We start from the raw sequence: 24,130 nt of genomic DNA on the forward strand, positions 1-24,130 counted from the left end.
TCATGCAGTGAGGAAAAGCGGCGAAAGGGGGAAGTTAAAGTACCCGTGCTATTCAAAGGCAAAGAAAGCGTTTTGAAATCAGGGAGGACAACAAGGTGGGGACTTTTCCCATTTTTCCCACCTTTGTAAAAGCCCTTTTGGATCCTCTGTTCTGTTTTCTTTCTGTGTGATGAAAGGGAGTGAAGCCCGTGACATGGTGGATGTGTGGAAAATGCATGTGTTTTTTTCCAGGGTGAGTAGACAGTGTATGTTGCAAGCTCTGTTACATGCAGAGTTGGCGATTTCGGCTCCTGAGGAAAATGGTGGAGGGCAAAGGAGCTTTGAAAGCTTGAGCTGCTGATGACTTTTCCCTGGATATGGCTTCTTGCAAAGCTTGAAAGATGCAGAGTAGCGGCTTTCAGCCATTAAGGACTCCAAGTGGCAGAAAAAGCCTAGAGAAGAGTGCCCCGTGTGAGGATCGAACTCACGACCTTCAGATTATGAGACTGACGCGCTACCTACTGCACTAACGAGGCTGCGTGCTGGAAGATGGGCACTTGTCCCCCCTGCCCACCACGCTTGGAAGACCATGGCGGTGCTAGTTTTCTTCTCGCTTTGGTTTTCTCTATTTCTCCCACAGCAGCCTTGGCAGTTTTCCCATATGGTCTAGCGGTTAGGATTCCTGGTTTTCACCCAGGCGGCCCGGGTTCGACTCCCGGTATGGGAAATGCAAGATATTTTAGTGACACGCTTCCTCCTGCTGCTTAAACCTGCCAAACTCTTTTCCCCTTGCAACCTGAAATCATTCCCTTGTTGGCAAAGTACCAAGCAACGCAACATACATGCTCTGCTTCAACAACCCCTAGTGCTTTACTTCCAACTGCTTTACAAATCTGCCCGCATAGTCCAGCGGGTCTTGCTGCTTTGCCTCCCTCTCTCTACGCTCATTTTGAGGACAATTTATCAAAGAGTCGAAAGACATGCGAAGACTAAAAACTTGCAAACACTCACAGTCATCACTGACCGGTCATAAAAACCCAATGAAATCAACGAAGAAAACCCCAGGCGACATTAAGAATATTCCGTCCCCACCTTGCCTTCATGGAAGGAAAACAAAACAAAACAAAGGCCTACACTATGGCAGGACTGGTGGACCCAGTTTTGGTGCCGCAGATAAAACAGAAACAAATCATTGCACATTCTTACAAAGAAACAACATCCACAGTGGTTATCATACGCTGAGAGCAAACCATGAACTAAAGGCAAAGCCAAAGAGCCTCGGCTTTTCATGTGCCAAGAGAAAAGGGTGAAACTGAGAAGGACCAGAAAGATCTTTCACTCTTTTTTTGAAAAAAAAAAAACCAAAAACTCTTTACATTCCTCTCTGTCTCTTCAATTTCATTCCCTGTCTTGTCCAAGTGCTGATCAATGGGGCACATGTGCTTGCTTTCAACAATCCTTATTGGGCTTGATATGAAATTGCTTTTGGAAATCTGGCCTTTCATTTCAAAGAGGTTGCTGCTTTTCTTCCGCTTTTCGCCACTCCTTCTATAAGATGCTGAGAGACACTATTAAAAAGCCTTTGAAACATAGCAAAGTGAAGCAAAAACACTCAATGCCCATTTCAGAAGCGGTCCTTCTCCAGTTTCCCACAGTTGCTAAAAAGGGCCTAATCCACGTCAAGGCTGGGAGTCCAACGTTTGCGGGTAAAGATAGGAGGGAATGCTATTTCTTTTGGGCTTCTTTCCAAGGAAGCCAAATCCATGCACAAATCATTTCCCACCGGTAATCATGCAGTGAGGAAAAGCGGCGAAAGGGGGAAGTTAAAGTACCCGTGCTGTTCAAAGGCAAAGAAAGCGTTTTGAAATCAGGGAGGACAACAAGGTGGGGACTTTTCCCATTTTTCCCACCTTTGTAAAAGCCCTTTTGGATCCTCTGTTCTGTTTTCTTTCTGTGTGATGAAAGGGAGTGAAGCCCGTGACATGGTGGGTGTGTGGAAAATGCATGTGTTTTTTTCCAGGGTGAGTAGACAGTATATGTTGCAAGCTCTGTTAGATGCAGAGTTGGCGATTTCGGCTCCTGAGGAAAATGGTGGAGGGCAAAGGAGCTTTGAAAGCTTGAGCTGCTGATGACTTTTCCCTGGATATGGCTTCTTGCAAAGCTTGAAAGATGCAGAGTAGCGGCTTTCAGCCATTAAGGACTCCAAGTGGCAGAAAAAGCCTAGAGAAGAGTGCCCCGTGTGAGGATCGAACTCACGACCTTCAGATTATGAGCCTGACGCGCTACCTACTGCGCTAACGAGGCTGCGTGCTGGAAGATGGGCACTTGTCCCCCCTGCCCACCACGCTTGGAAGACCATGGCGGTGCTAGTTTTCTTCTCGCTTTGGTTTTCTCTATTTCTCCCACAGCAGCCTTGGCAGTTTTCCCATATGGTCTAGCGGTTAGGATTCCTGGTTTTCACCCGGGCGGCTCGGGTTCGACTCCCGGTATGGGAAATGCAAGATATTTTAGTGACACGCTTGCTCCTGCTGCTTAAACCTGCCAAACTCTTTTCCCCTTGCAATCTGAAATCATTCCCTTGTTGGCAAAGTACCAAGCAACGCAACATACATGCTCTGCTTCAACAACCCCTAGTGCTTTACTTCCAACTGCTTTACAAATCTGCCCGCATAGTCCAGCGGGTCTTGCTGCTTTGCCTCCCTCTCTCTACGCTCATTTTGAGGACAATTTATCAAAGAGTCGAAAGACATGCGAAGACTAAAAACTTGCAAACACTCACAGTCATCACTGACCGGTCATAAAAACCCAATGAAATCAACGAAGAAAACCCCAGGCGACATTAAGAATATTCCGTCCCCACCTTGCCTTCATGGAAGGAAAACAAAACAAAACAAAGGCCTACACTATGGCAGGACTGGTGGACCCAGTTTTGGTGCCGCAGATAAAACAGAAACAAATCATTGCACATTCTTACAAAGAAACAACATCCACAGTGGTTATCATACGCTGAGAGCAAACCATGAACTAAAGGCAAAGCCAAAGAGCCTCGGCTTTTCATGTGCCAAGAGAAAAGGGTGAAACTGAGAAGGACCAGAAAGATCTTTCACTCTTTTTTTGAAAAAAAAAAAACCAAAAACTCTTTACATTCCTCTCTGTCTCTTCAATTTCATTCCCTGTCTTGTCCAAGTGCTGAGCAATGGGGCACATGTGCTTGCTTTCAACAAGCCTTATTGGGCTTGATATGAAATTGCTTTTGGAAATCTGGCCTTTCATTTCAAAGAGGTTGCTGCTTTTCTTCCGCTTTTCGCCACTCCTTCTATAAGATGCTGAGAGACACTATTAAAAAGCCTTTGAAACATAGCAAAGTGAAGCAAAAACACTCAATGCCCATTTCAGAAGCGGTCCTTCTCCAGTTTCCCACAGTTGCTAAAAAGGGCCTAATCCACGTCAAGGCTGGGAGTCCAACGTTTGCGGGTAAAGATAGGAGGGAATGCTATTTCTTTTGGGCTTCTTTCCAAGGAAGCCAAATCCATGCACAAATCATTTCCCACCGGTAATCATGCAGTGAGGAAAAGCGGCGAAAGGGGGAAGTTAAAGTACCCGTGCTGTTCAAAGGCAAAGAAGGCGTTTTGAAATCAGGGAGGACAACAAGGTGGGGACTTTTCCCATTTTTCACACCTTTGTAAAAGCCCTTTTGGATCCTCTGTTCTGTTTTCTTTCTGTGTGATGAAAGGGAGTGAAGCCCGTGACATGGTGGATGTGTGGAAAATGCATGTGTTTTTTTCCAGGGTGAGTAGACAGTGTATGTTGCAAGCTCTGTTACATGCAGAGTTGGCGATTTCGGCTCCTGAGGAAAATGGTGGAGGGCAAAGGAGCTTTGAAAGCTTGAGCTGCTGATGACTTTTCCCTGGATATGGCTTCTTGCAAAGCTTTAAAGATGCAGAGTAGCGGCTTTCAGCCATTAAGGACTCCAAGTGGCAGAAAAAGCCTAGAGAAGAGTGCCCCGTGTGAGGATCGAACTCACGACCTTCAGATTATGAGACTGACATGCTACATACTGTGCCAACGAGGCTGCGTGCTGGAAGATGGGCACTTGTCCCACCTGCCCACCACGCTTGGAAGACCATGGCGGTGCTAGTTTTCTTCTCGCTTTGGTTTTCTCTATTTCTCCCACAGCAGCCTTGGCAGTTTTCCCATATGGTCTAGCGGTTAGGATTCCTGGTTTTCACCCAGGCGGCCCGGGTTCGACTCCCGGTATGGGAAATGCAAGACATTTTAGTGACACGCTTGCTCCTGCTGCTTAAACCTGCCAAACTCTTTTCCCCTTGCAACCTCAAATCATTCCCTTGTTGGCAAAGTACCAAGCAACGCAACATACATGCTCTGCTTCAACAACCCCTAGTGCTTTACTTCCAACTGCTTTACAAATCTGCCCGCATAGTCCAGCGGGTCTTGCTGCTTTGCCTCCCTCTCTCTACGCTCATTTTGAGGACAATTTATCAAAGAGTCGAAAGACATGCGAAGACTAAAAACTTGCAAACACTCACAGTCATCACTGACCGGTCATAAAAACCCAATGAAATCAACGAAGAAAACCCCAGGCGACATTAAGAATATTCCGTCCCCACCTTGCCTTCATGGAAGGAAAACAAAACAAAACAAAGGCCTACACTATGGCAGGACTGGTGGACCCAGTTTTGGTGCCGCAGATAAAACAGAAACAAATCATTGCACATTCTTACAAAGAAACAACATCCACAGTGGTTATCATACGCTGAGAGCAAACCATGAACTAAAGGCAAAGCCATAGAGCCTCGGCTTTTCATGTGCCAAGAGAAAAGGGTGAAACTGAGAAGGACCAGAAAGATCTTTCACTCTTTTTTTGAAAAAAAAAAACCAAAAACTCTTTACATTCCTCTCTGTCTCTTCAATTTCATTCCCTGTCTTGTCCAAGTGCTGAGCAATGGGGCACATGTGCTTGCTTTCAACAATCCTTATTGGGCTTGATATGAAATTGCTTTTGGAAATCTGGCCTTTCATTTCAAAGAGGTTGCTGCTTTTCTTCCGCTTTTCGCCACTCCTTCTATAAGATGCTGAGAGACACTATTAAAAAGCCTTTGAAACATAGCAAAGTGAAGCAAAAACACTCAATGCCCATTTCAGAAGCGGTCCTTCTCCAGTTTCCCACAGTTGCTAAAAAGGGCCTAATCCACGTCAAGGCTGGGAGTCCAACGTTTGCGGGTAAAGATAGGAGGGAATGCTATTTCTTTTGGGCTTCTTTCCAAGGAAGCCAAATCCATGCACAAATCATTTCCCACCGGTAATCATGCAGTGAGGAAAAGCGGCGAAAGGGGGAAGTTAAAGTACCCGTGCTGTTCAAAGGCAAAGAAAGTGTTTTGAAATCAGGGAGGACAACAAGGTGGGGACTTTTCCCATTTTTCCCACCTTTGTAAAAGCCCTTTTGGATCCTCTGTTCTGTTTTCTTTCTGTGTGATGAAAGGGAGTGAAGCCCGTGACATGGTGGGTGTGTGGAAAATGCATGTGTTTTTTTCCAGGGTGAGTAGACAGTGTATGTTGCAAGCTCTGTTAGATGCAGAGTTGGCGATTTCGGCTCCTGAGGAAAATGGTGGAGGGCAAAGGAGCTTTGAAAGCTTGAGCTGCTGATGACTTTTCCCTGGATATGGCTTCTTGCAAAGCTTGAAAGATGCAGAATAGCGGCTTTCAGCCATTAAGGACTCCAAGTGGCAGAAAAAGCCTAGAGAAGAGTGCCCCGTGTGAGGATCGAACTCACGACCTTCAGATTATGAGCCTGACGCGCTACCTACTGCGCTAACGAGGCTGCGTGCTGGAAGATGGGCACTTGTCCCCCCTGCCCACCACGCTTGGAAGACCATGGCGGTGCTAGTTTTCTTCTCGCTTTGGTTTTCTCTATTTCTCCCACAGCAGCCTTGGCAGTTTTCCCATATGGTCTAGCGGTTAGGATTCCTGGTTTTCACCCAGGCGGCCCGGGTTCGACTCCCGGTATGGGAAATGCAAGATATTTTAGTGACACGCTTGCTCCTGCTGCTTAAACCTGCCAAACTCTTTTCCCCTTGCAACCTGAAATCATTCCCTTGTGTGCAAAGTACCAAGCAACGCAACATACATGCTCTGCTTCAACAACCCCTAGTGCTTTACTTCCAACTGCTTTACAAATCTGCCCGCATAGTCCAGCGGGTCTTGCTGCTTTGCCTCCCTCTCTCTACGCTCATTTTGAGGACAATTTATCAAAGAGTCGAAAGACATGCGAAGACTAAAAACTTGCAAACGCTCACAGTCATCACTGACCGGTCATAAAAACCCAATGAAATCAACGAAGAAAACCCCAGGCGACATTAAGAATATTCCGTCCCCACCTTGCCTTCATGGAAGGAAAACAAAACAAAACAAAGGCCTACACTATGGCAGGACTGGTGGACCCAGTTTTGGTGCCGCAGATAAAACAGAAACAAATCATTGCACATTCTTACAAAGAAACAACATCCACAGTGGTTATCATACGCTGAGAGCAAACCATGAACTAAAGGCAAAGCCAAAGAGCCTCGGCTTTTCATGTGCCAAGAGAAAAGGGTGAAACTGAGAAGGACCAGAAAGATCTTTCACTCTTTTTTTGAAAAAAAAAAAACCAAAAACTCTTTACATTCCTCTCTGTCTCTTCAATTTCATTCCCTGTCTTGTCCAAGTGCTGATCAATGGGGCACATGTGCTTGCTTTCAACAATCCTTATTGGGCTTGATATGAAATTGCTTTTGGAAATCTGGCCTTTCATTTCAAAGAGGTTGCTGCTTTTCTTCCGCTTTTCGCCACTCCTTCTATAAGATGCTGAGAGACACTATTAAAAAGCCTTTGAAACATAGCAAAGTGAAGCAAAAACACTCAATGCCCATTTCAGAAGCGGTCCTTCTCCAGTTTCCCACAGTTGCTAAAAAGGGCCTAATCCACGTCAAGGCTGGGAGTCCAACGTTTGCGGGTAAAGATAGGAGGGAATGCTTTTTCTTTTGGGCTTCTTTCCAAGGAAGCCAAATCCATGCACAAATCATTTCCCACCGGTAATCATGCAGTGAGGAAAAGCGGCGAAAGGGGGAAGTTAAAGTACCCGTGCTGTTCAAAGGCAAAGAAAGCGTTTTGAAATCAGGGAGGACAACAAGGTGGGGACTTTTCCCATTTTTCACACCTTTGTAAAAGCCCTTTTGGATCCTCTGTTCTGTTTTCTTTCTGTGTGATGAAAGGGAGTGAAGCCCGTGACATGGTGGGTGTGTGGAAAATGCATGTGTTTTTTTCCAGGGTGAGTAGACAGTGTATGTTGCAAGCTCTGTTAGATGCAGAGTTGGCGATTTCGGCTCCTGAGGAAAATGGTGGAGGGCAAAGGAGCTTTGAAAGCTTGAGCTGCTGATGACTTTTCCCTGGATATGGCTTCTTGCAAAGCTTGAAAGATGCAGAGTAGCGGCTTTCAGCCATTAAGGACTCCAAGTGGCAGAAAAAGCCTAGAGAAGAGTGCCCCGTGTGAGGATCGAACTCACGACCTTCAGATTATGAGCCTGACGCGCTACCTACTGCGCTAACGAGGCTGCGTGCTGGAAGATGGGCACTTGTCCCCCCTGCCCACCACGCTTGGAAGACCATGGCGGTGCTAGTTTTCTTCTCGCTTTGGTTTTCTCTATTTCTCCCACAGCAGCCTTGGCAGTTTTCCCATATGGTCTAGCGGTTAGGATTCCTGGTTTTCACCCAGGCGGCCCGGGTTCGACTCCCGGTATGGGAAATGCAAGATATTTTAGTGACACGCTTGCTCCTGCTGCTTAAACCTGCCAAACTCTTTTCCCCTTGCAACCTGAAATCATTCCCTTGTGTGCAAAGTACCAAGCAACGCAACATACATGCTCTGCTTCAACAACCCCTAGTGCTTTACTTCCAACTGCTTTACAAATCTGCCCGCATAGTCCAGCGGGTCTTGCTGCTTTGCCTCCCTCTCTCTACGCTCATTTTGAGGACAATTTATCAAAGAGTCGAAAGACATGCGAAGACTAAAAACTTGCAAACACTCACAGTCATCACTGACCGGTCATAAAAACCCAATGAAATCAACGAAGAAAACCCCAGGCGACATTAAGAATATTCCGTCCCCACCTTGCCTTCATGGAAGGAAAACAAAACAAAACAAAGGCCTACACTATGGCAGGACTGGTGGACCCAGTTTTGGTGCCGCAGATAAAACAGAAACAAATCATTGCACATTCTTACAAAGAAACAACATCCACAGTGGTTATCATACGCTGAGAGCAAACCATGAACTAAAGGCAAAGCCAAAGAGCCTCGGCTTTTCATGTGCCAAGAGAAAAGGGTGAAACTGAGAAGGACCAGAAAGATCTTTCACTCTTTTTTTGAAAAAAAAAAAACCAAAAACTCTTTACATTCCTCTCTGTCTCTTCAATTTCATTCCCTGTCTTGTCCAAGTGCTGATCAATGGGGCACATGTGCTTGCTTTCAACAATCCTTATTGGGCTTGATATGAAATTGCTTTTGGAAATCTGGCCTTTCATTTCAAAGAGGTTGCTGCTTTTCTTCCGCTTTTCGCCACTCCTTCTATAAGATGCTGAGAGACACTATTAAAAAGCCTTTGAAACATAGCAAAGTGAAGCAAAAACACTCAATGCCCATTTCAGAAGCGGTCCTTCTCCAGTTTCCCACAGTTGCTAAAAAGGGCCTAATCCACGTCAAGGCTGGGAGTCCAACGTTTGCGGGTAAAGATAGGAGGGAATGCTATTTCTTTTGGGCTTCTTTCCAAGGAAGCCAAATCCATGCACAAATCATTTCCCACCGGTAATCATGCAGTGAGGAAAAGCGGCGAAAGGGGGAAGTTAAAGTACCCGTGCTGTTCAAAGGCAAAGAAAGTGTTTTGAAATCAGGGAGGACAACAAGGTGGGGACTTTTCCCATTTTTCACACCTTTGTAAAAGCCCTTTTGGATCCTCTGTTCTGTTTTCTTTCTGTGTGATGAAAGGGAGTGAAGCCCGTGACATGGTGGGTGTGTGGAAAATGCATGTGTTTTTTTCCAGGGTGAGTAGACAGTGTATGTTGCAAGCTCTGTTAGATGCAGAGTTGGCGATTTCGGCTCCTGAGGAAAATGGTGGAGGGCAAAGGAGCTTTGAAAGCTTGAGCTGCTGATGACTTTTCCCTGGATATGGCTTCTTGCAAAGCTTGAAAGATGCAGAGTAGCGGCTTTCAGCCATTAAGGACTCCAAGTGGCAGAAAAAGCCTAGAGAAGAGTGCCCCGTGTGAGGATCGAACTCACGACCTTCAGATTATGAGCCTGACGCGCTACCTACTGCGCTAACGAGGCTGCGTGCTGGAAGATGGGCACTTGTCCCCCCTGCCCACCACGCTTGGAAGACCATGGCGGTGCTAGTTTTCTTCTCGCTTTGGTTTTCTCTATTTCTCCCACAGCAGCCTTGGCAGTTTTCCCATATGGTCTAGCGGTTAGGATTCCTGGTTTTCACCCAGGCGGCCCGGGTTCGACTCCCGGTATGGGAAATGCAAGATATTTTAGTGACACGCTTGCTCCTGCTGCTTAAACCTGCCAAACTCTTTTCCCCTTGCAATCTGAAATCATTCCCTTGTTGGCAAAGTACCAAGCAACGCAACATACATGCTCTGCTTCAACAACCCCTAGTGCTTTACTTCCAACTGCTTTACAAATCTGCCCGCATAGTCCAGCGGGTCTTGCTGCTTTGCCTCCCTCTCTCTACGCTCATTTTGAGGACAATTTATCAAAGAGTCGAAAGACATGCGAAGACTAAAAACTTGCAAACACTCACAGTCATCACTGACCGGTCATAAAAACCCAATGAAATCAACGAAGAAAACCCCAGGCGACATTAAGAATATTCCGTCCCCACCTTGCCTTCATGGAAGGAAAACAAAACAAAACAAAGGCCTACACTATGGCAGGACTGGTGGACCCAGTTTTGGTGCCGCAGATAAAACAGAAACAAATCATTGCACATTCTTACAAAGAAACAACATCCACAGTGGTTATCATACGCTGAGAGCAAACCATGAACTAAAGGCAAAGCCAAAGAGCCTCGGCTTTTCATGTGCCAAGAGAAAAGGGTGAAACTGAGAAGGACCAGAAAGATCTTTCACTCTTTTTTTGAAAAAAAAAAAACCAAAAACTCTTTACATTCCTCTCTGTCTCTTCAATTTCATTCCCTGTCTTGTCCAAGTGCTGAGCAATGGGGCACATGTGCTTGCTTTCAACAAGCCTTATTGGGCTTGATATGAAATTGCTTTTGGAAATCTGGCCTTTCATTTCAAAGAGGTTGCTGCTTTTCTTCCGCTTTTCGCCACTCCTTCTATAAGATGCTGAGAGACACTATTAAAAAGCCTTTGAAACATAGCAAAGTGAAGCAAAAACACTCAATGCCCATTTCAGAAGCGGTCCTTCTCCAGTTTCCCACAGTTGCTAAAAAGGGCCTAATCCACGTCAAGGCTGGGAGTCCAACGTTTGCGGGTAAAGATAGGAGGGAATGCTATTTCTTTTGGGCTTCTTTCCAAGGAAGCCAAATCCATGCACAAATCATTTCCCACCGGTAATCATGCAGTGAGGAAAAGCGGCGAAAGGGGGAAGTTAAAGTACCCGTGCTGTTCAAAGGCAAAGAAGGCGTTTTGAAATCAGGGAGGACAACAAGGTGGGGACTTTTCCCATTTTTCACACCTTTGTAAAAGCCCTTTTGGATCCTCTGTTCTGTTTTCTTTCTGTGTGATGAAAGGGAGTGAAGCCCGTGACATGGTGGATGTGTGGAAAATGCATGTGTTTTTTTCCAGGGTGAGTAGACAGTGTATGTTGCAAGCTCTGTTACATGCAGAGTTGGCGATTTCGGCTCCTGAGGAAAATGGTGGAGGGCAAAGGAGCTTTGAAAGCTTGAGCTGCTGATGACTTTTCCCTGGATATGGCTTCTTGCAAAGCTTTAAAGATGCAGAGTAGCGGCTTTCAGCCATTAAGGACTCCAAGTGGCAGAAAAAGCCTAGAGAAGAGTGCCCCGTGTGAGGATCGAACTCACGACCTTCAGATTATGAGACTGACATGCTACATAATGCGCCAACGAGGCTGCGTGCTGGAAGATGGGCACTTGTCCCACCTGCCCACCACGCTTGGAAGACCATGGCGGTGCTAGTTTTCTTCTCGCTTTGGTTTTCTCTATTTCTCCCACAGCAGCCTTGGCAGTTTTCCCATATGGTCTAGCGGTTAGGATTCCTGGTTTTCACCCAGGCGGCCCGGGTTCGACTCCCGGTATGGGAAATGCAAGACATTTTAGTGACACGCTTGCTCCTGCTGCTTAAACCTGCCAAACTCTTTTCCCCTTGCAACCTGAAATCATTCCCTTGTTGGCAAAGTACCAAGCAACGCAACATACATGCTCTGCTTCAACAACCCCTAGTGCTTTACTTCCAACTGCTTTACAAATCTGCCCGCATAGTCCAGCGGGTCTTGCTGCTTTGCCTCCCTCTCTCTACGCTCATTTTGAGGACAATTTATCAAAGAGTCGAAAGACATGCGAAGACTAAAAACTTGCAAACACTCACAGTCATCACTGACCGGTCATAAAAACCCAATGAAATCAACGAAGAAAACCCCAGGCGACATTAAGAATATTCCGTCCCCACCTTGCCTTCATGGAAGGAAAACAAAACAAAACAAAGGCCTACACTATGGCAGGACTGGTGGACCCAGTTTTGGTGCCGCAGATAAAACAGAAACAAATCATTGCACATTCTTACAAAGAAACAACATCCACAGTGGTTATCATACGCTGAGAGCAAACCATGAACTAAAGGCAAAGCCAAAGAGCCTCGGCTTTTCATGTGCCAAGAGAAAAGGGTGAAACTGAGAAGGACCAGAAAGATCTTTCACTCTTTTTTTGAAAAAAAAAACCCAAAAACTCTTTACATTCCTCTCTGTCTCTTCAATTTCATTCCCTGTCTTGTCCAAGTGCTGAGCAATGGGGCACATGTGCTTGCTTTCAACAAGCCTTATTGGGCTTGATATGAAATTGCTTTTGGAAATCTGGCCTTTCATTTCAAAGAGGTTGCTGCTTTTCTTCCGCTTTTCGCCACTCCTTCTATAAGATGCTGAGAGACACTATTAAAAAGCCTTTGAAACATAGCAAAGTGAAGCAAAAACACTCAATGCCCATTTCAGAAGCGGTCCTTCTCCAGTTTCCCACAGTTGCTAAAAAGGGCCTAATCCACGTCAAGGCTGGGAGTCCAACGTTTGCGGGTAAAGATAGGAGGGAATGCTATTTCTTTTGGGCTTCTTTCCAAGGAAGCCAAATCCATGCACAAATCATTTCCCACCGGTAATCATGCAGTGAGGAAAAGCGGCGAAAGGGGGAAGTTAAAGTACCCGTGCTATTCAAAGGCAAAGAAAGCGTTTTGAAATCAGGGAGGACAACAAGGTGGGGACTTTTCCCATTTTTCCCACCTTTGTAAAAGCCCTTTTGGATCCTCTGTTCTGTTTTCTTTCTGTGTGATGAAAGGGAGTGAAGCCCGTGACATGGTGGATGTGTGGAAAATGCATGTGTTTTTTTCCAGGGTGAGTAGACAGTGTATGTTGCAAGCTCTGTTAGATGCAGAGTTGGCGATTTCGGCTCCTGAGGAAAATGGTGGAGGGCAAAGGAGCTTTGAAAGCTTGAGCTGCTGATGACTTTTCCCTGGATATGGCTTCTTGCAAAGCTTGAAAGATGCAGAGTAGCGGCTTTCAGCCATTAAGGACTCCAAGTGGCAGAAAAAGCCTAGAGAAGAGTGCCCCGTGTGAGGATCGAACTCACGACCTTCAGATTATGAGACTGACGCGCTACCTACTGCGCTAACGAGGCTGCGTGCTGGAAGATGGGCACTTGTCCCCCCTGCCCACCACGCTTGGAAGACCATGGCGGTGCTAGTTTTCTTCTCGCTTTGGTTTTCTCTATTTCTCCCACAGCAGCCTTGGCAGTTTTCCCATATGGTCTAGCGGTTAGGATTCCTGGTTTTCACCCAGGCGGCCCGGGTTCGACTCCCGGTATGGGAAATGCAAGATATTTTAGTGACACGCTTGCTCCTGCTGCTTAAACCTGCCAAACTCTTTTCCCCTTGCAACCTGAAATCATTCCCTTGTTGGCAAAGTACCAAGCAACGCAACATACATGCTCTGCTTCAACAACCCCTAGTGCTTTACTTCCAACTGCTTTACAAATCTGCCCGCATAGTCCAGCGGGTCTTGCTGCTTTGCCTCCCTCTCTCTACGCTCATTTTGAGGACAATTTATCAAAGAGTCGAAAGACATGCGAAGACTAAAAACTTGCAAACACTCACAGTCATCACTGACCGGTCATAAAAACCCAATGAAATCAACGAAGAAAACCCCAGGCGACATTAAGAATATTCCGTCCCCACCTTGCCTTCATGGAAGGAAAACAAAACAAAACAAAGGCCTACACTATGGCAGGACTGGTGGACCCAGTTTTGGTGCCGCAGATAAAACAGAAACAAATCATTGCACATTCTTACAAAGAAACAACATCCACAGTGGTTATCATACGCTGAGAGCAAACCATGAACTAAAGGCAAAGCCAAAGAGCCTCGGCTTTTCATGTGCCAAGAGAAAAGGGTGAAACTGAGAAGGACCAGAAAGATCTTTCACTCTTTTTTTGAAAAAAAAAAAACCAAAAACTCTTTACATTCCTCTCTGTCTCTTCAATTTCATTCCCTGTCTTGTCCAAGTGCTGATCAATGGGGCACATGTGCTTGCTTTCAACAATCCTTATTGGGCTTGATATGAAATTGCTTTTGGAAATCTGGCCTTTCATTTCAAAGAGGTTGCTGCTTTTCTTCCGCTTTTCGCCACTCCTTCTATAAGATGCTGAGAGACACTATTAAAAAGCCTTTGAAACATAGCAAAGTGAAGCAAAAACACTCAATGCCCATTTCAGAAGCGGTCCTTCTCCAGTTTCCCACAGTTGCTAAAAAGGGCCTAATCCACGTCAAGGCTGGGAGTCCAACGTTTGCGGGTAAAGATAGGAGGGAATGCTATTTCTTTTGGGCTTCTTTCCAAGGAAGCCAAATCCATGCACAAATCATTTCCCACCGGTAATCATGCAGTGAGGAAAAGCGGCGAAAGGGGGAAGTTAAAGTACCCGTGCTGTTCAAAGGCAAAGAAAGCGTTTTGAAATCAGGGAGGACAACAAGGTGGGGACTTTTCCCATTTTTCCCACCTTTGTAAAAGCCCTTTTGGATCCTCTGTTCTGTTTTCTTTCTGTGTGATGAAAGGGAGTGAAGCCCGTGACATGGTGGGTGTGTGGAAAATGCATGTGTTTTTTTCCAGGGTGAGTAGACAGTGTATGTTGCAAGCTCTGTTAGATGCAGAGTTGGCGATTTCGGCTCCTGAGGAAAATGGTGGAGGGCAAAGGAGCTTTGAAAGCTTGAGCTGCTGATGACTTTTCCCTGGATATGGCTTCTTGCAAAGCTTGAAAGATGCAGAGTAGCGGCTTTCAGCCATTAAGGACTCCAAGTGGCAGAAAAAGCCTAGAGAAGAGTGCCCCGTGTGAGGATCGAACTCACGACCTTCAGATTATGAGCCTGACGCGCTACCTACTGCGCTAACGAGGCTGCGTGCTGGAAGATGGGCACTTGTCCCCCCTGCCCACCACGCTTGGAAGACCATGGCGGTGCTAGTTTTCTTCTCGCTTTGGTTTTCTCTATTTCTCCCACAGCAGCCTTGGCAGTTTTCCCATATGGTCTAGCGGTTAGGATTCCTGGTTTTCACCCAGGCGGCCCGGGTTCGACTTCCGGTATGGGAAATGCAAGATATTTTAGTGACACGCTTGCTCCTGCTGCTTAAACCTGCCAAACTCTTTTCCCCTTGCAATCTGAAATCATTCCCTTGTTGGCAAAGTACCAAGCAACGCAACATACATGCTCTGCTTCAACAACCCCTAGTGCTTTACTTCCAACTGCTTTACAAATCTGCCCGCATAGTCCAGCGGGTCTTGCTGCTTTGCCTCCCTCTCTCTACGCTCATTTTGAGGACAATTTATCAAAGAGTCGAAAGACATGCGAAGACTAAAAACTTGCAAACACTCACAGTCATCACTGACCGGTCATAAAAACCCAATGAAATCAACGAAGAAAACCCCAGGCGACATTAAGAATATTCCGTACCCACCTTGCCTTCATGGAAGGAAAACAAAACAAAACAAAGGCCTACACTATGGCAGGACTGGTGGACCCAGTTTTGGTGCCGCAGATAAAACAGAAACAAATCATTGCACATTCTTACAAAGAAACAACATCCACAGTGGTTATCATACGCTGAGAGCAAACCATGAACTAAAGGCAAAGCCAAAGAGCCTCGGCTTTTCATGTGCCAAGAGAAAAGGGTGAAACTGAGAAGGACCAGAAAGATCTTTCACTCTTTTTTTGAAAAAAAAAAAACCAAAAACTCTTTACATTCCTCTCTGTCTCTTCAATTTCATTCCCTGTCTTGTCCAAGTGCTGATCAATGGGGCACATGTGCTTGCTTTCAACAATCCTTATTGGGCTTGATATGAAATTGCTTTTGGAAATCTGGCCTTTCATTTCAAAGAGGTTGCTGCTTTTCTTCCGCTTTTCGCCACTCCTTCTATAAGATGCTGAGAGACACTATTAAAAAGCCTTTGAAACATAGCAAAGTGAAGCAAAAACACTCAATGCCCATTTCAGAAGCGGTCCTTCTCCAGTTTCCCACAGTTGCTAAAAAGGGCCTAATCCACGTCAAGGCTGGGAGTCCAACGTTTGCGGGTAAAGATAGGAGGGAATGCTATTTCTTTTGGGCTTCTTTCCAAGGAAGCCAAATCCATGCACAAATCATTTCCCACCGGTAATCATGCAGTGAGGAAAAGCGGCGAAAGGGGGAAGTTAAAGTACCCGTGCTGTTCAAAGGCAAAGAAGGCGTTTTGAAATCAGGGAGGACAACAAGGTGGGGACTTTTCCCATTTTTCCCACCTTTGTAAAAGCCCTTTTGGATCCTCTGTTCTGTTTTCTTTCTGTGTGATGAAAGGGAGTGAAGCCCGTGACATGGTGGATGTGTGGAAAATGCATGTGTTTTTTTCCAGGGTGAGTAGACAGTGTATGTTGCAAGCTCTGTTACATGCAGAGTTGGCGATTTCGGCTCCTGAGGAAAATGGTGGAGGGCAAAGTAGCTTTGAAAGCTTGAGCTGCTGATGACTTTTCCCTGGATATGGCTTCTTGCAAAGCTTTAAAGATGCAGAGTAGCGGCTTTCAGCCATTAAGGACTCCAAGTGGCAGAAAAAGCCTAGAGAAGAGTGCCCCGTGTGAGGATCGAACTCACGACCTTCAGATTATGAGACTGACATGCTATATACTGCGCCAACGAGGCTGCGTGCTGGAAGATGGGCACTTGTCCCACCTGCCCACCACGCTTGGAAGACCATGGCGGTGCTAGTTTTCTTCTCGCTTTGGTTTTCTTTATTTCTCCCACAGCAGCCTTGGCATTTTTCCCATATGGTCTAGCGGTTAGGATTCCTGGTTTTCACCCAGGCGGCCCGGGTTCGACTCCCGGTATGGGAAATGCAAGATATTTTAGTGACACACTTGCTCCTGCTGCTTAAACCTGCCAAACTCTTTTCCCCTTGCAACCTCAAATCATTCCCTTGTTGGCAAAGTACCAAGCAACGCAACATACATGCTCTGCTTCAACAACCCCTAGTGCTTTACTTCCAACTGCTTTACAAATCTGCCCGCATAGTCCAGCGGGTCTTGCTGCTTTGCCTCCCTCTCTCTACGCTCATTTTGAGGACAATTTATCAAAGAGTCGAAAGACATGCGAAGACTAAAAACTTGCAAACACTCACAGTCATCACTGACCGGTCATAAAAACCCAATGAAATCAACGAAGAAAACCCCAGGCGACATTAAGAATATTCCGTCCCCACCTTGCCTTCATGGAAGGAAAACAAAACAAAACAAAGGCCTACACTATGGCAGGACTGGTGGACCCAGTTTTGGTGCCGCAGATAAAACAGAAACAAATCATTGCACATTCTTACAAAGAAACAACATCCACAGTGGTTATCATACGCTGAGAGCAAACCATGAACTAAAGGCAAAGCCAAAGACCCTCGGCTTTTCATGTGCCAAGAGAAAAGGGTGAAACTGAGAAGGACCAGAAAGATCTTTCACTCTTTTTTTGAAAAAAAAAACCCAAAAACTCTTTACATTCCTCTCTGTCTCTTCAATTTCATTCCCTGTCTTGTCCAAGTGCTGAGCAATGGGGCACATGTGCTTGCTTTCAACAAGCCTTATTGGGCTTGATATGTAATTGCTTTTGGAAATCTGGCCTTTCATTTCAAAGAGGTTGCTGCTTTTCTTCCGCTTTTCGCCACTCCTTCTATAAGATGCTGAGAGACACTATTAAAAAGCCTTTGAAACATAGCAAAGTGAAGCAAACACTCTCAATGCCCATTTCAGAAGCGGTCCTTCTCCAGTTTCCCACAGTTGCTAAAAAGTGCCTAATCCACGTCAAGGCTGGGAGTCCAACGTTTGCGGGTAAAGATACGAGGGAATGCTATTTCTTTTGGGCTTCTTTCCAAGGAAGCCAAATCCATGCACAAATCATTTCCCACCGGTAATCATGCAGTGAGGAAAAGCGGCGAAAGGGGGAAGTTAAAGTACCCGTGCTGTTCAAAGGCAAAGAAGGCGTTTTGAAATCAGGGAGGACAACAAGGTGGGGACTTTTTCCATTTTTCCCACCTTTGTAAAAGCCCTTTTGGATCCTCTGTTCTGTTTTCTTTCTGTGTGATGAAAGGGAGTGAAGCCCGTGACATGGTGGATGTGTGGAAAATGCATGTGTTTTTTTCCAGGGTGAGTAGACAGTGTATGTTGCAAGCTCTGTTAGATGCAGAGTTGGCGATTTCGGCTCCTGAGGAAAATGGTGGAGGGCAAAGGAGCTTTGAAAGCTTGAGCTGCTGATGACTTTTCCCTGGATACGGCTTCTTGCAAAGCTTGAAAGATGCAGAGTAGCGGCTTTAAGCCATTAAGGACTCCAAGTGGCAGAAAAAGCCTAGAGAAGAGTGCCCCGTGTGAGGATCGAACTCACGACCTTCAGATTATGAGACTGACGCTCTACCTACTGCGCTAACGAGGCTGCGTGCTGGAAGATGGGCACTTGTCCCCCCTGCCCACCACGCTTGGAAGACCATGGCGGTGCTAGTTTTCTTCTCGCTTTGGTTTTCTCTATTTCTCCCACAGCAGCCTTGGCAGTTTTCCCATATGGTCTAGCGGTTAGGATTCCTGGTTTTCACCCAGGCGGCCCGGGTTCGACTCCCGGTATGGGAAATGCAAGACATTTTAGTGACACGCTTGCTCCTGCTGCTTAAACCTGCCAAACTCTTTTCCCCTTGCAACCTCAAATCATTCCCTTGTTGGCAAAGTACCAAGCAACGCAACATACATGCTCTGCTTCAACAACCCCTAGTGCTTTACTTCCAACTGCTTTACAAATCTGCCCGCATAGTCCAGCGGGTCTTGCTGCTTTGCCTCCCTCTCTCTACGCTCATTTTGAGGACAATTTATCAAAGAGTCGAAAGACATGCGAACACTAAAAACTTGCAAACACTCACAGTCATCACTGACCGGTCATAAAAACCCAATGAAATCAACGAAGAAAACCCCAGGCGACATTAAGAATATTCCGTCCCCACCTTGCCTTCATGGAAGGAAAACAAAACAAAACAAAGGCCTACACTATGGCAGGACTGGTGGACCCAGTTTTGGTGCCGCAGATAAAACAGAAACAAATCATTGCACATTCTTACAAAGAAACAACATCCACAGTGGTTATCATACGCTGAGAGCAAACCATGAACTAAAGGCAAAGCCAAAGAGCCTCGGCTTTTCATGTGCCAAGAGAAAAGGGTGAAACTGAGAAGGACCAGAAAGATTTTTCACTCTTTTTTTGAAAAAAAAAACCCAAAACTCTTTACACTCCTCTCTGTCTCTTCAATTTCATTCCCTGTCTTGTCCAAGTGCTGAGCAATGGGGCACATGTGCTTGCTTTCAACAAGCCTTATTGGGCTTGATATGAAATTGCTTTTGGAAATCTGGCCTTTCATTTCAAAGAGGTTGCTGCTTTTCTTCCGCTTTTCGCCACTCCTTCTATAAGATGCTGAGAGACACTATTAAAAAGCCTTTGAAACATAGCAAAGTGAAGCAAAAACACTCAATGCCCATTTCAGAAGCGGTCCTTCTCCAGTTTCCCACAGTTGCTAAAAAGGGCCTAATCCACGTCAAGGCTGGGAGTCCAACGTTTGCGGGTAAAGATAGGAGGGAATGCTATTTCTTTTGGGCTTCTTTCCAAGGAAGCCAAATCCATGCACAAATCATTTCCCACCGGTAATCATGCAGTGAGGAAAAGCGGCGAAAGGGGGAAGTTAAAGTACCCGTGCTGTTCAAAGGCAAAGAAAGCGTTTTGAAATCAGGGAGGACAACAAGGTGGGGACTTTTCCCATTTTTCCCACCTTTGTAAAAGCCCTTTTGGATCCTCTGTTCTGTTTTCTTTCTGTGTGATGAAAGGGAGTGAAGCCCGTGACATGGTGGATGTGTATAAAATGCATGTGTTTTTTTCCAGGGTGAGTAGACAGTGTATGTTGCAAGCTCTGTTAGATGCAGAGTTGGCGATTTCGGCTCCTGAGGAAAATGGTGGAGGGCAAAGGAGCTTTGAAAGCTTGAGCTGCTGATGACTTTTCCCTGGATATGGCTTCTTGCAAAGCTTGAAAGATGCAGAGTAGCGGCTTTCAGCCATTAAGGACTCCAAGTGGCAGAAAAAGCCTAGAGAAGAGTGCCCCGTGTGAGGATCGAACTCACGACCTTCAGATTATGAGCCTGACGCGCTACCTACTGCGCTAACGAGGCTGCGTGCTGGAAGATGGGCACTTGTCCCCCCTGCCCACCACGCTTGGAAGACCATGGCGGTGCTAGTTTTCTTCTCGCTTTGGTTTTCTCTATTTCTCCCACAGCAGCCTTGGCAGTTTTCCCATATGGTCTAGCGCAGCAATGGGCAAACTACGGCCCGCGGGCCGTATACGGCCCGGCGGACCTTTTAATCCGGCCCGCGGAGCTAGGCTCCCGCAAGGCCAGTGGTCGGCAAGCCGCGGCTCTTTACAAATTTAGATGCGGCTCTCCTGTGTGCAGGGCGCCCGCTCCCCTCCCTCCTCTCCTCCTCTCCCCTCCCTCCTCTCCTCCTCTCCCCTCCCCTCCTCTCCTCTCGGATGGCCGCCCCCCCTCTCGGATGGCCGCCCCCCTCCCTCCTCTCGGACGTCAGGACTCTGCAGCTGTCAGGATGTAGGCGGGGCAGCGTGACGAACTCCTCTCACAGTCCTCCCTGAAGACCAGAACGGCGCGGGAATACGAGAGGAACGCGCGGACCAAAGGTAAGTGAATTGACACAGGGGGGGGACTTACTATATGGGGGATGAATTACTATATGGGGGACTTACTATATGGGGAATGAATTACTATATGGGGGACTTACTATATGGGGAATGAATTACTATATGGGGGACTTACTATATGGGGAATGAATTACTATATGGAGGACTTACTATATGGGGAATGAATTACTATATGGGGGACTTACTATATGGGGAATGAATTACTATATGGGGGACTTACTATATGGGGAATGAATTACTATATGGAGGACTTACTATATGGGGAATGAATTACTATATGGGGGACTTACTATATGGGGGATGAATTACTATATGGGGGATGAATTAATATGGGGGATGAATTACTATGTGGGGGATGAATTACTATATGGGGGATGAATTACTATGGGGGATGAATTACTATATGGGGGATGAATTACTATAGGGGGGATGAATTACTATGGGGGACGAATTACTATATGGGGGACGAATTACTATATGGGGGACGAATTACTATATGGGGGACGAATTACTATATGGGGGATGAATTACTATGGGGGATGAATTACTATATGGGGGATGAATTACTATGGGGGATGAATTACTATATGGGGGATTAATTACTATATGGGGGATTAATTACTATGGGGGATTAATTACTATGCTTACTATGGGGGAATATTACTATACTTACTATGGATGACACATACACATCATTCATCTACTCTTGGTCCGGCCCCCGGGTCCAATATATGAACCCATTGCGGCCCTCAAGTCAAAAAGTTTGCCCACCCCTGGTCTAGCGGTTAGGATTCCTGGTTTTCACCCAGGCGGCCCAGGTTCGACTCCCGGTATGGGAAATGCAAGATATTTTAGTGACACGCTTGCTCCTGCTGCTTAAACCTGCCAAACTCTTTTCCCCTTGCAACCTCAAATCATTCCCTTGTTGGCAAAGTACCAAGCAACGCAACATACATGCTCTGCTTCAACAACCCCTAGTGCTTTACTTCCAACTGCTTTACAAATCTTCCCGCATAGTCCAGCGGGTCTTGCTGCTTTGCCTCCCTCTCTCTACGCTCATTTTGAGGACAATTTATCAAAGAGTCGAAAGACATGCAAAGACTAAAAACTTGCAAACACTCACAGTCATCACTGACCGGTCATAAAAACCCAATGAAATCAACGAAGAAAACCCCAGGCGACATTAAGAATATTCCGTCCCCACCTTGCCTTCATGGAAGGAAAACAAAACAAAACAAAGGCCTACACTATGGCAGGACTGGTGGACCCAGTTTTGGTGCCGCAGATAAAACAGAAACAAATCATTGCACATTCTTACAAAGAAACAACATCCACAGTGGTTATCATACGCTGAGAGCAAACCATGAACTAAAGGCAAAGCCAAAGAGCCTCGGCTTTTCATGTGCCAAGAGAAAAGGGTGAAACTGAGAAGGACCAGAAAGATCTTTCACTCTTTTTTTGAAAAAAAAAAAACCAAAAACTCTTTACATTCCTCTCTGTCTCTTCAATTTCATTCCCTGTCTTGTCCAAGTGCTGAGCAATGGGGCACATGTGCTTGCTTTCAACAAGCCTTATTGGGCTTGATATGAAATTGCTTTTGGAAATCTGGCCTTTCATTTCAAAGAGGTTGCTGCTTTTCTTCCGCTTTTCGCCACTCCTTCTATAAGATGCTGAGAGACACTATTAAAAAGCCTTTGAAACATAGAAAAGTGAAGCAAAAACACTCAATGCCCATTTCAGAAGCGGTCCTTCTCCAGTTTCCCACAGTTGCTAAAAAGGGCCTAATCCACGTCAAGGCTGGGAGTCCAACGTTTGCGGGTAAAGATAGGAGGGAATGCTATTTCTTTTGGGCTTCTTTCCAAGGAAGCCAAATCCATGCACAAATCATTTCCCACCGGTAATCATGCAGTGAGGAAAAGCGGCGAAAGGGGGAAGTTAAAATACCCGTGCTGTTCAAAGGCAAAGAAGGCGTTTTGAAATCAGGGAGGACAACAAGGTGGGGACTTTTCCCATTTTTCCCACCTTTGTAAAAGCCCTTTTGGATCCTCTGTTCTGTTTTCTTTCTGTGTGATGAAAGGGAGTGAAGCCCGTGACATGGTGGATGTGTGGAAAATGCATGTGTTTTTTTCCAGGGTGAGTAGACAGTGTATGTTGCAAGCTCTGTTAGATGCAGAGTTGGCGATTTCGGCTCCTGAGGAAAATGGTGGAGGGCAAAGGAGCTTTGAAAGCTTGAGCTGCTGATGACTTTTCCCTGGATATGGCTTCTTGCAAAGCTTGAAAGATGCAGAGTAGCGGCTTTCAGCCATTAAGGACTCCAAGTGGCAGAAAAAGCCTAGAGAAGAGTGCCCCGTGCGAGGATCGAACTCACGACCTTCAGATTATGAGACTGACGTGCTACATACTGCGCCAACGAGGCTGCGTGCTGGAAGATGGGCACTTGTCCCACCTGCCCACCACGCTTGGAAGACCATGGCGGTGCTAGTTTTCTTCTCGCTTTGGTTTTCTCTATTTCTCCCACAGCAGCCTTGGCAGTTTTCCCATATGGTCTAGCGGTTAGGATTCCTGGTTTTCACCCAGGCGGCCCGGGTTCGACTCCCGGTATGGGAAATGCAAGACATTTTAGTGACACGCTTGCTCCTGCTGCTTAAACCTGCCAAACTCTTTTCCCCTTGCAACCTCAAATCATTCCCTTGTTGGCAAAGTACCAAGCAACGCAACATACATGCTCTGCTTCAACAACCCCTAGTGCTTTACTTCCAACTGCTTTACAAATCTGCCCGCATAGTCCAGCGGGTCTTGCTGCTTTGCCTCCCTCTCTCTACGCTCATTTTGAGGACAATTTATCAAAGAGTCGAAAGACATGCGAACACTAAAAACTTGCAAACACTCACAGTCATCACTGACCGGTATAAAAAACCCAATGAAATCAATGAAGAAAACCCCAGGCGACATTAAGAATATTCCGTCCCCACCTTGCCTTCATGGAAGGAAAACAAAACAAAACAAAGGCCTACACTATGGCAGGACTGGTGGACCCAGTTTTGGTGCCGCAGATAAAACAGAAACAAATCATTGCACATTCTTACAAAGAAACAACATCCACAGTGGTTATCATACGCTGAGAGCAAACCATGAACTAAAGGCAAAGCCAAAGAGCCTCGGCTTTTCATGTGCCAAGAGAAAAGGGTGAAACTGAGAAGGACCAGAAAGATCTTTCACTCTTTTTTTGAAAAAAAAAAACCAAACTCTTTACATTCCTCTCTGTCTCTTCAATTTCATTCCCTGTCTTGTCCAAGTGCTGAGCAATGGGGCACATGTGCTTGCTTTCAACAAGCCTTATTGGGCTTGATATGAAATTGCTTTTGGAAATCTGGCCTTTCATTTCAAAGAGGTTGCTGCTTTTCTTCCGCTTTTCGCCACTCCTTCTATAAGATGCTGAGAGACACTATTAAAAAGCCTTTGAAACATAGCAAAGTGAAGCAAACACTCTCAATGCCCATTTCAGAAGCGGTCCTTCTCCAGTTTCCCACAGTTGCTAAAAAGGGCCTAATCCACGTCAAGGCTGGAGTCCAACGTTTGCGGGAAAAGATACGAGGGAATGCTATTTCTTTTGGGCTTCTTTCCAAGGAAGCC

General features: G+C 46.0%; 22 non-coding genes across 22 annotated transcripts; 12 read left to right on the forward strand and 10 right to left on the reverse strand.

Annotated features, from left to right (window-relative positions):
- Positions 1–442: 442 nt before the first annotated feature.
- TRNAM-CAU (transfer RNA methionine (anticodon CAU)) lies at positions 443–515 on the reverse strand. Its single transcript has one exon. It is a non-coding gene; the product is annotated as a tRNA-Met (tRNA).
- A 119-nt stretch (positions 516–634) lies between these two features.
- On the forward strand, positions 635–706 carry TRNAE-UUC (transfer RNA glutamic acid (anticodon UUC)). Its single transcript has one exon. It is a non-coding gene; the product is annotated as a tRNA-Glu (tRNA).
- A 1,504-nt stretch (positions 707–2,210) lies between these two features.
- TRNAM-CAU (transfer RNA methionine (anticodon CAU)) lies at positions 2,211–2,283 on the reverse strand. The gene has a single exon. It is a non-coding gene; the product is annotated as a tRNA-Met (tRNA).
- Positions 2,284–2,402: 119 nt separating this feature from the next.
- On the forward strand, positions 2,403–2,474 carry TRNAE-UUC (transfer RNA glutamic acid (anticodon UUC)). Its single transcript has one exon. It is a non-coding gene; the product is annotated as a tRNA-Glu (tRNA).
- Positions 2,475–4,170: 1,696 nt separating this feature from the next.
- TRNAE-UUC (transfer RNA glutamic acid (anticodon UUC)) lies at positions 4,171–4,242 on the forward strand. The gene has a single exon. It is a non-coding gene; the product is annotated as a tRNA-Glu (tRNA).
- A 1,503-nt stretch (positions 4,243–5,745) lies between these two features.
- On the reverse strand, positions 5,746–5,818 carry TRNAM-CAU (transfer RNA methionine (anticodon CAU)). The gene has a single exon. It is a non-coding gene; the product is annotated as a tRNA-Met (tRNA).
- Positions 5,819–5,937: 119 nt separating this feature from the next.
- Positions 5,938–6,009, forward strand: TRNAE-UUC (transfer RNA glutamic acid (anticodon UUC)). The gene has a single exon. It is a non-coding gene; the product is annotated as a tRNA-Glu (tRNA).
- A 1,504-nt stretch (positions 6,010–7,513) lies between these two features.
- On the reverse strand, positions 7,514–7,586 carry TRNAM-CAU (transfer RNA methionine (anticodon CAU)). Its single transcript has one exon. It is a non-coding gene; the product is annotated as a tRNA-Met (tRNA).
- A 119-nt stretch (positions 7,587–7,705) lies between these two features.
- On the forward strand, positions 7,706–7,777 carry TRNAE-UUC (transfer RNA glutamic acid (anticodon UUC)). The gene has a single exon. It is a non-coding gene; the product is annotated as a tRNA-Glu (tRNA).
- Positions 7,778–9,281: 1,504 nt separating this feature from the next.
- TRNAM-CAU (transfer RNA methionine (anticodon CAU)) lies at positions 9,282–9,354 on the reverse strand. The gene has a single exon. It is a non-coding gene; the product is annotated as a tRNA-Met (tRNA).
- A 119-nt stretch (positions 9,355–9,473) lies between these two features.
- On the forward strand, positions 9,474–9,545 carry TRNAE-UUC (transfer RNA glutamic acid (anticodon UUC)). The gene has a single exon. It is a non-coding gene; the product is annotated as a tRNA-Glu (tRNA).
- A 1,696-nt stretch (positions 9,546–11,241) lies between these two features.
- On the forward strand, positions 11,242–11,313 carry TRNAE-UUC (transfer RNA glutamic acid (anticodon UUC)). The gene has a single exon. It is a non-coding gene; the product is annotated as a tRNA-Glu (tRNA).
- Positions 11,314–12,816: 1,503 nt separating this feature from the next.
- Positions 12,817–12,889, reverse strand: TRNAM-CAU (transfer RNA methionine (anticodon CAU)). Its single transcript has one exon. It is a non-coding gene; the product is annotated as a tRNA-Met (tRNA).
- A 119-nt stretch (positions 12,890–13,008) lies between these two features.
- Positions 13,009–13,080, forward strand: TRNAE-UUC (transfer RNA glutamic acid (anticodon UUC)). The gene has a single exon. It is a non-coding gene; the product is annotated as a tRNA-Glu (tRNA).
- A 1,504-nt stretch (positions 13,081–14,584) lies between these two features.
- On the reverse strand, positions 14,585–14,657 carry TRNAM-CAU (transfer RNA methionine (anticodon CAU)). The gene has a single exon. It is a non-coding gene; the product is annotated as a tRNA-Met (tRNA).
- A 119-nt stretch (positions 14,658–14,776) lies between these two features.
- TRNAE-UUC (transfer RNA glutamic acid (anticodon UUC)) lies at positions 14,777–14,848 on the forward strand. The gene has a single exon. It is a non-coding gene; the product is annotated as a tRNA-Glu (tRNA).
- Positions 14,849–16,544: 1,696 nt separating this feature from the next.
- TRNAE-UUC (transfer RNA glutamic acid (anticodon UUC)) lies at positions 16,545–16,616 on the forward strand. Its single transcript has one exon. It is a non-coding gene; the product is annotated as a tRNA-Glu (tRNA).
- A 1,503-nt stretch (positions 16,617–18,119) lies between these two features.
- TRNAM-CAU (transfer RNA methionine (anticodon CAU)) lies at positions 18,120–18,192 on the reverse strand. The gene has a single exon. It is a non-coding gene; the product is annotated as a tRNA-Met (tRNA).
- A 119-nt stretch (positions 18,193–18,311) lies between these two features.
- TRNAE-UUC (transfer RNA glutamic acid (anticodon UUC)) lies at positions 18,312–18,383 on the forward strand. Its single transcript has one exon. It is a non-coding gene; the product is annotated as a tRNA-Glu (tRNA).
- A 1,502-nt stretch (positions 18,384–19,885) lies between these two features.
- TRNAM-CAU (transfer RNA methionine (anticodon CAU)) lies at positions 19,886–19,958 on the reverse strand. Its single transcript has one exon. It is a non-coding gene; the product is annotated as a tRNA-Met (tRNA).
- A 2,882-nt stretch (positions 19,959–22,840) lies between these two features.
- TRNAM-CAU (transfer RNA methionine (anticodon CAU)) lies at positions 22,841–22,913 on the reverse strand. The gene has a single exon. It is a non-coding gene; the product is annotated as a tRNA-Met (tRNA).
- A 119-nt stretch (positions 22,914–23,032) lies between these two features.
- TRNAE-UUC (transfer RNA glutamic acid (anticodon UUC)) lies at positions 23,033–23,104 on the forward strand. Its single transcript has one exon. It is a non-coding gene; the product is annotated as a tRNA-Glu (tRNA).
- Positions 23,105–24,130: the final 1,026 nt, after the last annotated feature.

Source organism: Staurois parvus, unplaced genomic scaffold (assembly GCF_062004578.1).
Source record: "Staurois parvus isolate SC_StPar_1 unplaced genomic scaffold, SC_StPar_1.0 ptg000662l, whole genome shotgun sequence".
NCBI classification, from domain to species: Eukaryota; Metazoa; Chordata; class Amphibia; order Anura; family Ranidae; genus Staurois; species Staurois parvus.